Source organism: Coffea arabica, chromosome 3e, assembly GCF_036785885.1.
Source record: "Coffea arabica cultivar ET-39 chromosome 3e, Coffea Arabica ET-39 HiFi, whole genome shotgun sequence".
Taxonomy (NCBI): Eukaryota; Viridiplantae; Streptophyta; class Magnoliopsida; order Gentianales; family Rubiaceae; genus Coffea; species Coffea arabica.
In genome coordinates, this window is record NC_092315.1 from 28,339,343 (window position 1) to 28,352,606 (window position 13,264).

Genomic DNA, 13,264 nt, shown 5'->3' on the forward strand with positions numbered 1-13,264 from the left:
GCTTAAGCGGATTAGTGTGTAACAAATGGAGGAGAGGCACAACCGCTTTGACGAGCTCTCCAAGGGCTTCAGAAGGGGCCCCCATTCTCGATCTCGCAACCGAAGTAACCAAAGGAGCAAACTATGAGGAGTACTCTCGGCAAGTGAAGATGTGGTAAGAGCTTAGAGGCCTAAAAGGGGCACGTCTAAGAACGAGCTCAAGGGACTTAAAATTCAAGTCTCTACGTTACGAGGGAAAAGTGACCCTGAGGCTTAGTTGGAATGGGAAGGCCGCATCGAGATGGTCTTCGATTGCTATGAGTTTAGCGAGGAACAAAAGGTGAAGGTTGCCATTGTTGAGTTCACCGACTGCGCACTAGTTTGGTGGGACCAAGTCAGGACTAATTGGAGGCGAAATGGTAAACTCAAGGCACTAATGCATAAGCGGTTTGTTCCAAGCCACTACAACCGCGATCTCCACTCTCAGCTTCAAACCCTCACTCAAGGCAACATGAGTGTGGAGGAATACTCCAAGGAGATCAAGATGGCCATGATGAGGGCGAACATTCAAGAAGATAGTGTGGCTACCATGACAAGGTTCCTTAGAGGTCTCAACCCCGTCCTTCAAGAAGCCTTGGAGCTCCAACATTACTTGGACATGCATGATCTTCTTGAACTAGCCATCAAGGCCGAGAGGGGGAAGAAATTGAGGCGAGGAGGCCGTACCTTCTAAGCATCCAACTCTCCTTCATAGAAGGGCAACCCACCAAGGAGAACATCACATGATACTGGAAATGCGACTGCACCAAGCCCTTCTAGCCGCACACCTGGTAAAATCTCTAACCGCAATTCCAATTTTACCCCTAATAAGCTTGTTGATGCATCCAGGTCCACTTCTAAGACCACTCATGAAACTCCTAAAACTAGGAGTAGAGATATCAAGGGCTTCAAGTGCCAATGGTTGGACATATTGATACGAACGGCACCAACCTTGTGATGCAACCCGTACAGAAAGGCTAGGATCTAGAAGGTTGGGACTCACGTTGATGACAAACGAACACAGTGGAATCACCTAAACCCGGTGATCACGCGGCCAACGAACCAGGTATTGTAGAAGACGCCGCAATCTGGCGCGGTCCTAGATTGATAAGTCAATGGTATGCCAAAGAAATGAATCTAAAATACTCAAGGATGCTTCAATGAAGCTTTGAGAGAATTCTCAAGTGTTTTTATTAATCATCATAAAACTGAATGTAAACAATGACTTAAGGCAATTTGCAGCCGTGACTATGACCTTGTAAAGCTTGGAAAAACTTGAAGGAAATCCGGCCAGCCATTGGGCTTCTCTTTTGGCTGGCACTAGCCCAACAACATACATTGGAGTATGTTGTGGAAAAATCCAAGGAAATCCGTATCTTGTTTCCTTGATTACTCTTGGGGAAAAGCTTGGTGACAATTGTAGGATCTTTGCGGCATTTCTCGACTGCCCAATCCGACGGGTAAGGAATTTTTGGTAAGATCATTGGAGTATTTTGAGTGGAAAAATGAGTGAGAGTGAAAACACTAAGGGAGTGAATTGAGATTATATTTGTCCTATTTTCTTGTTCACTAACCTTTTACAGGACCAAACGACAGTCATGGAGCAAGCTCATCCGACCACTGACTACTCATTGATGTTCACCGCCATGAAAAACGAGCTAAAGCGGATTAGTGAGCAACAAATGGCGGAGAGGCACAACCGCTTAGACGAGCTATCCAAGAGCTTCACAAGGGGCTCTCGTTCTCGATCTCGCAACCGAAATAACCATGGCACCAAAGGAGCAAACTATGAGGAGTACTCTCGGCTGGTGAAGATGTGGAAATAGCCGAGAGGCCTAAAAGGGACACGTCTAAGAACGAGCTGAAGGGACGTAAAATTCAAGTCTGCACGTTCCAAGGCAAAATTGACCCTGAGGCTTAGTTGGAATGGGAAGGCCGCATCGAGATGGTCGTCGATTGCTATGAGTTTATCGAGGAACAAAAGGTGAAGGTTGCCACGGTTGAGTTCACCGACTACGCACTAGTTTGGTGGGACCACCAAGTCAGGACTAATCGGAGGCGAAATGGTGAACACAAGGCACTAATGCATAAGCGATTTGTTCCAAGCCACTACAACCGCGATCTCCACTCTCAGTTTCAAACCCTCACTCAAGGCAACATGAGGGTGGAGGACTATTTCAAGGAGATCAAGATGGCCATGATGAGGGAGAACATTCAAGAAGATAGTGAGGCTACCATGGCAAGGTTCCTTAGAGGTCTCAACCCCGACCTTCAAGAAGCCTTGGAGCTCCAACATTACTTGGATATGCATGATCTTCTTGAACTAGCCATCAAGGCTATTGAGGCGAGGAGACCGTATCTTCCAAGCTTCCAACTCGCCTTCATGGAAGGGCAACCCACCAAGGAGAATCTCACATGATACAGGAAATGCGACTACACCAAGCCCTTCTAGCCTCACACCTGGAAATTTCTCTAACTGCAATTCCATTTTTACCCCTAACAAGCTTGTTGATGCATCCAGGTCCACTTCTAAGACCCCTCATGAAACTCCTAAAACTAGGAGTAGAGATATCAAGGGCTTCAAGTGCCAATGGTTTGGACATATTGACACGAACGGCACCAATCTTGTGATGCAACCCCTACAGAAAGGCTAGGACCTAGAAGGTTAGGACTCACGTTGATGACAAACGAACGCAACGGAATCACCTAAACCCGTTGATCACGTGGCCAACGAACCTGGTATTGTAGAAGACGCCACAATCTGGCGCGGTTCTAGATTGACAAGTCAATGGTATGACAAAGAAATGAATCTAAAATACTCAAGGATGCTTCAATGAAGCTTTGAGAGAATTCTCAAGTGTTTTTATTAATCATCATAAAACTGAATGTAAACAATGACTTAAGGCTATTTGTAGCCGTGACTAAGACCTAGTAAAGCTTGGAAAAACTTGAAGTCCGGCCAGCCCTTGGGCTTCTCTTTTGGCCGGCACTAGCCCAACAACATACATTGGAGTATGTTGTGGAAAAATCCAAGGAAATCCGGGTCTTGTTTCCTTGATTACTCTTGTGGAAAAGCATGGTGACAATTGTTGGATCTTTGCGGCATTTCTCGACTACCCAATCCGACGGGTAAGGAATTTTTGGTAAGATCATTGGAGTATTTTGAGTGGGAAAACGAGGGAGAGTGAAAACACTCAGGGAGTGAAGTGAGATTATATTTGTCCTATTTTCTTGTTCACTAACCTTTTGCAGGACCAAACGACAGTCATGGAGCAAGCTCATCCGACCACTGACTACTCAATGATGTTCACCGCCATGAAAAACGAGCTTAAGCGGATTAGTGTGTAACAAATGGAGGAGAGGCACAACCGCTTTGACGAGCTCTCCAAGGGCTTCAGAAGGGGCCCCCATTCTCGATCTCGCAACCGAAGTAACCAAAGGAGCAAACTATGAGGAGTACTCTCGGCAAGTGAAGATGTGGTAAGAGCTTAGAGGCCTAAAAGGGGCACGTCTAAGAACGAGCTCAAGGGACTTAAAATTCAAGTCTCTACGTTACGAGGGAAAAGTGACCCTGAGGCTTAGTTGGAATGGGAAGGCCGCATCGAGATGGTCTTCGATTGCTATGAGTTTAGCGAGGAACAAAAGGTGAAGGTTGCCATTGTTGAGTTCACCGACTGCGCACTAGTTTGGTGGGACCAAGTCAGGACTAATTGGAGGCGAAATGGTAAACTCAAGGCACTAATGCATAAGCGGTTTGTTCCAAGCCACTACAACCGCGATCTCCACTCTCAGCTTCAAACCCTCACTCAAGGCAACATGAGTGTGGAGGAATACTCCAAGGAGATCAAGATGACCATGATGAGGGCGAACATTCAAGAAGATAGTGTGGCTACCATGACAAGGTTCCTTAGAGGTCTCAACCCCGTCCTTCAAGAAGCCTTGGAGCTCCAACATTACTTGGACATGCATGATCTTCTTGAACTAGCCATCAAGGCCGAGAGGGGGAAGAAATTGAGGCGAGGAGGCCGTACCTTCTAAGCATCCAACTCTCCTTCATAGAAGGGCAACCCACCAAGGAGAACATCACATGATACTGGAAATGCGACTGCACCAAGCCCTTCTAGCCGCACACCTGGTAAAATCTCTAACCGCAATTCCAATTTTACCCCTAATAAGCTTGTTGATGCATCCAGGTCCACTTCTAAGACCACTCATGAAACTCCTAAAACTAGGAGTAGAGATATCAAGGGCTTCAAGTGCCAATGGTTGGACATATTGATACGAACGGCACCAACCTTGTGATGCAACCCGTACAGAAAGGCTAGGATCTAGAAGGTTGGGACTCACGTTGATGACAAACGAGCGCAGTGGAATCACCTAAACCCGGTGATCACGCGGCCAACGAACCAGGTATTGTAGAAGACGCCGCAATCTGGCGCGGTCCTAGATTGATAAGTCAATGGTATGCCAAAGAAATGAATCTAAAATACTCAAGGATGCTTCAATGAAGCTTTGAGAGAATTCTCAAGTGTTTTTATTAATCATCATAAAACTGAATGTAAACAATGACTTAAGGCAATTTGCAGCCGTGACTATGACCTTGTAAAGCTTGGAAAAACTTGAAGGAAATCCGGCCAGCCATTGGGCTTCTCTTTTGGCTGGCACTAGCCCAACAACATACATTGGAGTATGTTGTGGAAAAATCCAAGGAAATCCGTATCTTGTTTCCTTGATTACTCTTGGGGAAAAGCTTGGTGACAATTGTAGGATCTTTGCGGCATTTCTCGACTGCCCAATCCGACGGGTAAGGAATTTTTGGTAAGATCATTGGAGTATTTTGAGTGGAAAAATGAGTGAGAGTGAAAACACTAAGGGAGTGAATTGAGATTATATTTGTCCTATTTTCTTGTTCACTAACCTTTTACAGGACCAAACGACAGTCATGGAGCAAGCTCATCCGACCACTGACTACTCATTGATGTTCACCGCCATGAAAAACGAGCTAAAGCGGATTAGTGAGCAACAAATGGCGGAGAGGCACAACCGCTTAGACGAGCTATCCAAGAGCTTCACAAGGGGCTCTCGTTCTCGATCTCGCAACCGAAATAACCATGGCACCAAAGGAGCAAACTATGAGGAGTACTCTCGGCTGGTGAAGATGTGGAAATAGCCGAGAGGCCTAAAAGGGACACGTCTAAGAACGAGCTGAAGGGACGTAAAATTCAAGTCTGCACGTTCCAAGGCAAAATTGACCCTGAGGCTTAGTTGGAATGGGAAGGCCGCATCGAGATGGTCGTCGATTGCTATGAGTTTATCGAGGAACAAAAGGTGAAGGTTGCCACGGTTGAGTTCACCGACTACGCACTAGTTTGGTGGGACCACCAAGTCAGGACTAATCGGAGGCGAAATGGTGAACACAAGGCACTAATGCATAAGCGATTTGTTCCAAGCCACTACAACCGCGATCTCCACTCTCAGTTTCAAACCCTCACTCAAGGCAACATGAGGGTGGAGGACTATTTCAAGGAGATCAAGATGGCCATGATGAGGGAGAACATTCAAGAAGATAGTGAGGCTACCATGGCAAGGTTCCTTAGAGGTCTCAACCCCGACCTTCAAGAAGCCTTGGAGCTCCAACATTACTTGGATATGCATGATCTTCTTGAACTAGCCATCAAGGCTATTGAGGCGAGGAGACCGTATCTTCCAAGCTTCCAACTCGCCTTCATGGAAGGGCAACCCACCAAGGAGAATCTCACATGATACAGGAAATGCGACTACACCAAGCCCTTCTAGCCTCACACCTGGAAATTTCTCTAACTGCAATTCCATTTTTACCCCTAACAAGCTTGTTGATGCATCCAGGTCCACTTCTAAGACCCCTCATGAAACTCCTAAAACTAGGAGTAGAGATATCAAGGGCTTCAAGTGCCAATGGTTTGGACATATTGACACGAACGGCACCAATCTTGTGATCAACCCCTACAGAAAGGCTAGGACCTAGAAGGTTAGGACTCACGTTGATGACAAACGAACGCAACGGAATCACCTAAACCCGTTGATCACGTGGCCAACGAACCTGGTATTGTAGAAGACGCCACAATCTGGCGCGGTTCTAGATTGACAAGTCAATGGTATGACAAAGAAATGAATCTAAAATACTGAAGGATGCTTCAATGAAGCTTTGAGAGAATTCTCAAGTGTTTTTATTAATCATCATAAAACTGAATGTAAACAATGACTTAAGGCTATTTGTAGCCGTGACTAAGACCTAGTAAAGCTTGGAAAAACTTGAAGTCCGGCCAGCCCTTGGGCTTCTCTTTTGGCCGGCACTAGCCCAACAACATACATTGGAGTATGTTGTGGAAAAATCCAAGGAAATCCGGGTCTTGTTTCCTTGATTACTCTTGTGGAAAAGCATGGTGACAATTGTTGGATCTTTGCGGCATTTCTCGACTACCCAATCCGACGGGTAAGGAATTTTTGGTAAGATCATTGGAGTATTTTGAGTGGGAAAACGAGGGAGAGTGAAAACACTCAGGGAGTGAAGTGAGATTATATTTGTCCTATTTTCTTGTTCACTGACCTTTTGCAGGACCAAACGACAGTCATGGAGCAAGCTCATCCGACCACTGACTACTCAATGATGTTCACCGCCATGAAAAACGAGCTTAAGCGGATTAGTGTGTAACAAATGGAGGAGAGGCACAACCGCTTTGACGAGCTCTCCAAGGGCTTCAGAAGGGGCCCCCATTCTCGATCTCGCAACCGAAGTAACCAAAGGAGCAAACTATGAGGAGTACTCTCGGCAAGTGAAGATGTGGTAAGAGCTTAGAGGCCTAAAAGGGGCACGTCTAAGAACGAGCTCAAGGGACTTAAAATTCAAGTCTCTACGTTACGAGGGAAAAGTGACCCTGAGGCTTAGTTGGAATGGGAAGGCCGCATCGAGATGGTCTTCGATTGCTATGAGTTTAGCGAGGAACAAAAGGTGAAGGTTGCCATTGTTGAGTTCACCGACTGCGCACTAGTTTGGTGGGACCAAGTCAGGACTAATTGGAGGCGAAATGGTAAACTCAAGGCACTAATGCATAAGCGGTTTGTTCCAAGCCACTACAACCGCGATCTCCACTCTCAGCTTCAAACCCTCACTCAAGGCAACATGAGTGTGGAGGAATACTCCAAGGAGATCAAGATGGCCATGATGAGGGCGAACATTCAAGAAGATAGTGTGGCTACCATGACAAGGTTCCTTAGAGGTCTCAACCCCGTCCTTCAAGAAGCCTTGGAGCTCCAACATTACTTGGACATGCATGATCTTCTTGAACTAGCCATCAAGGCCGAGAGGGGGAAGAAATTGAGGCGAGGAGGCCGTACCTTCTAAGCATCCAACTCTCCTTCATAGAAGGGCAACCCACCAAGGAGAACATCACATGATACTGGAAATGCGACTGCACCAAGCCCTTCTAGCCGCACACCTGGTAAAATCTCTAACCGCAATTCCAATTTTACCCCTAATAAGCTTGTTGATGCATCCAGGTCCACTTCTAAGACCACTCATGAAACTCCTAAAACTAGGAGTAGAGATATCAAGGGCTTCAAGTGCCAATGGTTGGACATATTGATACGAACGGCACCAACCTTGTGATGCAACCCGTACAGAAAGGCTAGGATCTAGAAGGTTGGGACTCACGTTGATGACAAACGAACACAGTGGAATCACCTAAACCCGGTGATCACGCGGCCAACGAACCAGGTATTGTAGAAGACGCCGCAATCTGGCGCGGTCCTAGATTGATAAGTCAATGGTATGCCAAAGAAATGAATCTAAAATACTCAAGGATGCTTCAATGAAGCTTTGAGAGAATTCTCAAGTGTTTTTATTAATCATCATAAAACTGAATGTAAACAATGACTTAAGGCAATTTGCAGCCGTGACTATGACCTTGTAAAGCTTGGAAAAACTTGAAGGAAATCCGGCCAGCCATTGGGCTTCTCTTTTGGCTGGCACTAGCCCAACAACATACATTGGAGTATGTTGTGGAAAAATCCAAGGAAATCCGTATCTTGTTTCCTTGATTACTCTTGGGGAAAAGCTTGGTGACAATTGTAGGATCTTTGCGGCATTTCTCGACTGCCCAATCCGACGGGTAAGGAATTTTTGGTAAGATCATTGGAGTATTTTGAGTGGAAAAATGAGTGAGAGTGAAAACACTAAGGGAGTGAATTGAGATTATATTTGTCCTATTTTCTTGTTCACTAACCTTTTACAGGACCAAACGACAGTCATGGAGCAAGCTCATCCGACCACTGACTACTCATTGATGTTCACCGCCATGAAAAACGAGCTAAAGCGGATTAGTGAGCAACAAATGGCGGAGAGGCACAACCGCTTAGACGAGCTATCCAAGAGCTTCACAAGGGGCTCTCGTTCTCGATCTCGCAACCGAAATAACCATGGCACCAAAGGAGCAAACTATGAGGAGTACTCTCGGCTGGTGAAGATGTGGAAATAGCCGAGAGGCCTAAAAGGGACACGTCTAAGAACGAGCTGAAGGGACGTAAAATTCAAGTCTGCACGTTCCAAGGCAAAATTGACCCTGAGGCTTAGTTGGAATGGGAAGGCCGCATCGAGATGGTCGTCGATTGCTATGAGTTTATCGAGGAACAAAAGGTGAAGGTTGCCACGGTTGAGTTCACCGACTACGCACTAGTTTGGTGGGACCACCAAGTCAGGACTAATCGGAGGCGAAATGGTGAACACAAGGCACTAATGCATAAGCGATTTGTTCCAAGCCACTACAACCGCGATCTCCACTCTCAGTTTCAAACCCTCACTCAAGGCAACATGAGGGTGGAGGACTATTTCAAGGAGATCAAGATGGCCATGATGAGGGAGAACATTCAAGAAGATAGTGAGGCTACCATGGCAAGGTTCCTTAGAGGTCTCAACCCCGACCTTCAAGAAGCCTTGGAGCTCCAACATTACTTGGATATGCATGATCTTCTTGAACTAGCCATCAAGGCTATTGAGGCGAGGAGACCGTATCTTCCAAGCTTCCAACTCGCCTTCATGGAAGGGCAACCCACCAAGGAGAATCTCACATGATACAGGAAATGCGACTACACCAAGCCCTTCTAGCCTCACACCTGGAAATTTCTCTAACTGCAATTCCATTTTTACCCCTAACAAGCTTGTTGATGCATCCAGGTCCACTTCTAAGACCCCTCATGAAACTCCTAAAACTAGGAGTAGAGATATCAAGGGCTTCAAGTGCCAATGGTTTGGACATATTGACACGAACGGCACCAATCTTGTGATCAACCCCTACAGAAAGGCTAGGACCTAGAAGGTTAGGACTCACGTTGATGACAAACGAACGCAACGGAATCACCTAAACCCGTTGATCACGTGGCCAACGAACCTGGTATTGTAGAAGACGCCACAATCTGGCGCGGTTCTAGATTGACAAGTCAATGGTATGACAAAGAAATGAATCTAAAATACTCAAGGATGCTTCAATGAAGCTTTGAGAGAATTCTCAAGTGTTTTTATTAATCATCATAAAACTGAATGTAAACAATGACTTAAGGCTATTTGTAGCCGTGACTAAGACCTAGTAAAGCTTGGAAAAACTTGAAGTCCGGCCAGCCCTTGGGCTTCTCTTTTGGCCGGCACTAGCCCAACAACATACATTGGAGTATGTTGTGGAAAAATCCAAGGAAATCCGGGTCTTGTTTCCTTGATTACTCTTGTGGAAAAGCATGGTGACAATTGTTGGATCTTTGCGGCATTTCTCGACTACCCAATCCGACGGGTAAGGAATTTTTGGTAAGATCATTGGAGTATTTTGAGTGGGAAAACGAGGGAGAGTGAAAACACTCAGGGAGTGAAGTGAGATTATATTTGTCCTATTTTCTTGTTCACTAACCTTTTGCAGGACCAAACGACAGTCATGGAGCAAGCTCATCCGACCACTGACTACTCAATGATGTTCACCGCCATGAAAAACGAGCTTAAGCGGATTAGTGTGTAACAAATGGAGGAGAGGCACAACCGCTTTGACGAGCTCTCCAAGGGCTTCAGAAGGGGCCCCCATTCTCGATCTCGCAACCGAAGTAACCAAAGGAGCAAACTATGAGGAGTACTCTCGGCAAGTGAAGATGTGGTAAGAGCTTAGAGGCCTAAAAGGGGCACGTCTAAGAACGAGCTCAAGGGACTTAAAATTCAAGTCTCTACGTTACGAGGGAAAAGTGACCCTGAGGCTTAGTTGGAATGGGAAGGCCGCATCGAGATGGTCTTCGATTGCTATGAGTTTAGCGAGGAACAAAAGGTGAAGGTTGCCATTGTTGAGTTCACCGACTGCGCACTAGTTTGGTGGGACCAAGTCAGGACTAATTGGAGGCGAAATGGTAAACTCAAGGCACTAATGCATAAGCGGTTTGTTCCAAGCCACTACAACCGCGATCTCCACTCTCAGCTTCAAACCCTCACTCAAGGCAACATGAGTGTGGAGGAATACTCCAAGGAGATCAAGATGGCCATGATGAGGGCGAACATTCAAGAAGATAGTGTGGCTACCATGACAAGGTTCCTTAGAGGTCTCAACCCCGTCCTTCAAGAAGCCTTGGAGCTCCAACATTACTTGGACATGCATGATCTTCTTGAACTAGCCATCAAGGCCGAGAGGGGGAAGAAATTGAGGCGAGGAGGCCGTACCTTCTAAGCATCCAACTCTCCTTCATAGAAGGGCAACCCACCAAGGAGAACATCACATGATACTGGAAATGCGACTGCACCAAGCCCTTCTAGCCGCACACCTGGTAAAATCTCTAACCGCAATTCCAATTTTACCCCTAATAAGCTTGTTGATGCATCCAGGTCCACTTCTAAGACCACTCATGAAACTCCTAAAACTAGGAGTAGAGATATCAAGGGCTTCAAGTGCCAATGGTTGGACATATTGATACGAACGGCACCAACCTTGTGATGCAACCCGTACAGAAAGGCTAGGATCTAGAAGGTTGGGACTCACGTTGATGACAAACGAACGCAGTGGAATCACCTAAACCCGGTGATCACGCGGCCAACGAACCAGGTATTGTAGAAGACGCCGCAATCTGGCGCGGTCCTAGATTGATAAGTCAATGGTATGCCAAAGAAATGAATCTAAAATACTCAAGGATGCTTCAATGAAGCTTTGAGAGAATTCTCAAGTGTTTTTATTAATCATCATAAAACTGAATGTAAACAATGACTTAAGGCAATTTGCAGCCGTGACTATGACCTTGTAAAGCTTGGAAAAACTTGAAGGAAATCCGGCCAGCCATTGGGCTTCTCTTTTGGCTGGCACTAGCCCAACAACATACATTGGAGTATGTTGTGGAAAAATCCAAGGAAATCCGTATCTTGTTTCCTTGATTACTCTTGGGGAAAAGCTTGGTGACAATTGTAGGATCTTTGCGGCATTTCTCGACTGCCCAATCCGACGGGTAAGGAATTTTTGGTAAGATCATTGGAGTATTTTGAGTGGAAAAATGAGTGAGAGTGAAAACACTAAGGGAGTGAATTGAGATTATATTTGTCCTATTTTCTTGTTCACTAACCTTTTACAGGACCAAACGACAGTCATGGAGCAAGCTCATCCGACCACTGACTACTCATTGATGTTCACCGCCATGAAAAACGAGCTAAAGCGGATTAGTGAGCAACAAATGGCGGAGAGGCACAACCGCTTAGACGAGCTATCCAAGAGCTTCACAAGGGGCTCTCGTTCTCGATCTCGCAACCGAAATAACCATGGCACCAAAGGAGCAAACTATGAGGAGTACTCTCGGCTGGTGAAGATGTGGAAATAGCCGAGAGGCCTAAAAGGGACACGTCTAAGAACGAGCTGAAGGGACGTAAAATTCAAGTCTGCACGTTCCAAGGCAAAATTGACCCTGAGGCTTAGTTGGAATGGGAAGGCCGCATCGAGATGGTCGTCGATTGCTATGAGTTTATCGAGGAACAAAAGGTGAAGGTTGCCACGGTTGAGTTCACCGACTACGCACTAGTTTGGTGGGACCACCAAGTCAGGACTAATCGGAGGCGAAATGGTGAACACAAGGCACTAATGCATAAGCGATTTGTTCCAAGCCACTACAACCGCGATCTCCACTCTCAGTTTCAAACCCTCACTCAAGGCAACATGAGGGTGGAGGACTATTTCAAGGAGATCAAGATGGCCATGATGAGGGAGAACATTCAAGAAGATAGTGAGGCTACCATGGCAAGGTTCCTTAGAGGTCTCAACCCCGACCTTCAAGAAGCCTTGGAGCTCCAACATTACTTGGATATGCATGATCTTCTTGAACTAGCCATCAAGGCTATTGAGGCGAGGAGACCGTATCTTCCAAGCTTCCAACTCGCCTTCATGGAAGGGCAACCCACCAAGGAGAATCTCACATGATACAGGAAATGCGACTACACCAAGCCCTTCTAGCCTCACACCTGGAAATTTCTCTAACTGCAATTCCATTTTTACCCCTAACAAGCTTGTTGATGCATCCAGGTCCACTTCTAAGACCCCTCATGAAACTCCTAAAACTAGGAGTAGAGATATCAAGGGCTTCAAGTGCCAATGGTTTGGACATATTGACACGAACGGCACCAATCTTGTGATGCAACCCCTACAGAAAGGCTAGGACCTAGAAGGTTAGGACTCACGTTGATGACAAACGAACGCAACGGAATCACCTAAACCCGTTGATCACGTGGCCAACGAACCTGGTATTGTAGAAGACGCCACAATCTGGCGCGGTTCTAGATTGACAAGTCAATGGTATGACAAAGAAATGAATCTAAAATACTCAAGGATGCTTCAATGAAGCTTTGAGAGAATTCTCAAGTGTTTTTATTAATCATCATAAAACTGAATGTAAACAATGACTTAAGGCTATTTGTAGCCGTGACTAAGACCTAGTAAAGCTTGGAAAAACTTGAAGTCCGGCCAGCCCTTGGGCTTCTCTTTTGGCCGGCACTAGCCCAACAACATACATTGGAGTATGTTGTGGAAAAATCCAAGGAAATCCGGGTCTTGTTTCCTTGATTACTCTTGTGGAAAAGCATGGTGACAATTGTTGGATCTTTGCGGCATTTCTCGACTACCCAATCCGACGGGTAAGGAATTTTTGGTAAGATCATTGGAGTATTTTGAGTGGGAAAACGAGGGAGAGTGAAAACACTCAGGGAGTGAAGTGAGATTAT